At 33.4% G+C, this 3536-nt stretch overlaps 1 pseudogene; it reads right to left on the reverse strand.

The window, feature by feature from the left end:
* LOC123005562 overlaps positions 1-3536 on the reverse strand; it is a 6773-nt pseudogene that overhangs the window by 2696 nt on the left and 541 nt on the right.

Below are 3536 nucleotides of genomic sequence, written 5' to 3' on the forward strand. Positions count from 1 at the left end.
CGACCCCGCGCCCGTTCCCGCGCCGCGGCCGCCCCGACTTCTTTAAATAGTCCACTGTGTAGCAAAAGTTATCATTTTTGTTTTGGTGTTAAATAATATAAGACGAATGTGAAATAGAATGGACTTACGATTCAAATCTCCGTTTACTGCTATTATAGCAGGTCCAACTGCTTGTGGAAAAACGCACTTTATTATACGATTTTTAAACCATTTGAACTCTATCTGCGATACGAAATTTGAGCGAGTGCTTTGGTTTTATGACGAATGGCAACCGTTGTATCAAAACAACGCCATCGATAGTAACCTACAAATAATTGAGTTTCGTCAAGATGTTCCAGACATGAATGAGTTTGATGGTACAAAAGCGACATTGATAATTTTGGATGACTTGATGAGAGAGTCTAACGGCAGCGTGGTGGATATTTTCACAAAAGGTAGTCATCATCGAAACCTTAGTGTTTTCTACATTACGCAAAATTTGTTTCACCAAGGAAAAGGCCAGAYAGATATTTCTTTAAATGCGAACTATATCGTTTATTTTAAAAACCCTCGTGATAAAGCACAAATTAATTTCTTGGCTAGACAAATTTTTCCTGAAAATATAAAATTTATTCAAGAAGCTTACAAGGATGCAACTATGAGACCACACGGATATTTGTTGATTGATTTYAAACAAAATACTCCAGATGATTTTCGTATTCGTACAAATATTCTACCTAATGAAGAACCTTCTTACGCATACATACCTAAGAAAAATTATAAATATAAAAACAAATAATTTATTCGTCAGTCGTATCTGAGATGTCGCGGACGTTAGAAAGAAACGCTGAGTTATTAAAATTTTTGCATAGAACAACACCTGGGTATCGTAAATCAATTCTTAATTCTGCTGATAAAAACTTGGTACATTGTTTATGTGAGTGCGCCCACAACACATTACTAGGGAAAGTTCCTTTAAACAGTTCACAAAAGAGTAAATTAAAGAAACATAAGAAAATACTGAGAGATTTAGTCAATCGTAAATTATCTATTCAGCGGAAGAAAAAATTAATTGTACAAAAAGGAGGTGCTTTTTTACCACTTTTGTTAGCTCCAATAATTTCGGGGGTTCTTGGTCATTTATTTAGTAGGAGTAAATAATAATGGAACATACGAAAAAAATGGTACTTATTGATCCATCCGATCTGGAACGTTTACATAATAGGAAAWGCACTCAACCAAACACTCTAAATGATTTAGATTACGAAATGAAAAGAATCATAGACATGAAAAACATTGACGATAATGAAAAATGGACTTTGTATAATCAAGTGCTTCAAAAATATCTAAAAATTACAAGTCATTCGCGGAAACCCATTACTATACCAATAATTTATACTAAAAAGGAAGATGATCTAATAAAACAATCTGAACAATTTAGTCAAAACATTTTGGGTTCCATGCCAAGAACATTACAAGTTAAAGCAAGCGCTTTGCTAAACGTCATAACACATAGTGGAGTAGGATGGAATGAAGCTGGTAATGTCATCTATGATGGAACCACAATTCCTGGTTCCAACATATTTGATCTGGTCACTGATATTATGAAGAGTAGTAGTAAACAGAGCCGCGAACCTGTCGGATGGAAGAATTTTGCTGAAATATTGTATAAAATAAACGTTCCACGCACGCTTATAATTAATCCAAAGCGATTGAAATATATAAATGAACGAGGTGTGGAAAGAAAAGATTTGAAAGAGGAAGTGAAAGTAAAACCATTGTTCTCAAAGTTTGACACAGAAGAAGAAGGCGAAGAAGAAGAAGAGGAAGGTCAAACAAGGAAAAAATCATTGCGATCATCTTCAAAGAGACAAAAACGCTTGAGAGTTCCATGGTCGCCGTATGAAACCCGATAGACTAAAAATGAATGAATTAAAGGAAAGGTATTTTTTACCACGTGATCCCCTTAGTTTTTCGAGTACGAATAAATTAGTTAAGTTTACAAATATACCTAAGAAAGATATTAAGAAATGGCTAGAAGGAGTGGAATCTTATACTTTACACAAACAAGTTCGTCGAAGATTTCCTAGAAATAATTATCACGTAACCAACATAGACGATCTATTTCAAGCTGATTTAATAGATATGAGAAATATAGCAAAACATAATCGAGGTGTAAATTACCTTTTAACTGTTATCGATGTTTTTTCTAAGTTTGCATGGGTTAAACCCTTGCATACAAAGACTGGTAAGGAGGTGGCTGCAGCTTTTAAGGAAATATTTGATGAGCGTGTTCCTAATAATCTCCAGACTGATAAAGGAAAGGAGTTTCTAGCAAAATATGTCCAAAAGTTGTTTAAACAATATGATGTAAATTATTATGTAACAAATAATCCTGYCGTAAAAGCTGCTGTAATAGAAAGATTTAATAAAACTTTAAAAACAAAAATGTATAAATATTTTACATATTCAAATAGTATGCTGTACATTGATGTATTACCTGAATTTGTACATTCTTACAATAATTCTTATCATCGTACTATTAAAATGGCCCCTAATGAAGTAAATACTGATAATGTTTTACAAGTATATAATAACATCATGAGTACAAGAAAAAAAGATTTTAAAAGAATCAAGCCTGAAAATATGTACAAAGTGGGAGATCATGTGAGAATTACCAAGTACAAGCATGTGTTTGAAAAAGGTTACATGAGTAACTGGAGTGGTGAAATATTTAAAATTACTGATGTTATAATGAGACAACCCGTCGTGTACAAAATTTCTGACTTAATGGGTGAACCAATAGAGGGTGTTTTCTATCATCCCGAGTTACAGCGCGTAACGTACGATCCCGAAAGTAGATTTCATATTGAAAAAGTGTTGAAAAAGCGATATAAAAGAGGTAAATGTGAATTTCTAGTGCAGTGGAAAAATTACCCTTCAAAGTTTAACTCGTGGATCCCGTGTAGTTCCCTGTCATCGATATGAATAACGAATTTTATTTAACTCTGATATCAAACAGCTCAATCAATTATTTTCCCGAAAATACTACYACATATTTCTGTACACAACTTCCAAAAACTGTTCAGTTGGATGGTGAATGGTGCGTTGGACTTTCGGAAATACAATACCCATATTCATTCTTAACCGTCAACAGCGGTAATAATATAATTTACTGTATTTACGAATTTAGTTTGTCGACGATTATACAACGAGGTGAAAAAGCCATTGATGCATTGTTTAATGACGCACGTTGTTTTACATGGGTCGATGAACAGGTTCGTAGTAGAAAATACAAGTCTTCAAAAGAATTCATGTACGACATTAAAATGGGAAGAATTAAGTTTGAAAGCGATGTAATCGTAACGKAATATAAGACTAGAATTYATGCTGGTAACTACGAAACGATCGAATCTATTTTGGAAGCTCTAAATTCGCTAAGAATTTTAATAATAGATAACGTTCAGTTTAGACTAAATGATGGTTCAAAAAGAATAATTGTAACATGCAGTAGCAAACATTTGACCAGTCTATCATTTTCACCAACATTAAGTCTA

The sequence above is a fragment of the Tribolium madens genome, unplaced genomic scaffold (genome assembly GCF_015345945.1).
Source record: "Tribolium madens isolate multiple individuals breed KSU strain unplaced genomic scaffold, Tmad_KSU_1.1 Scaffold_20;HRSCAF=117;Tcas5.2_LG4, whole genome shotgun sequence".
Taxonomy (NCBI): Eukaryota; Metazoa; Arthropoda; class Insecta; order Coleoptera; family Tenebrionidae; genus Tribolium; species Tribolium madens.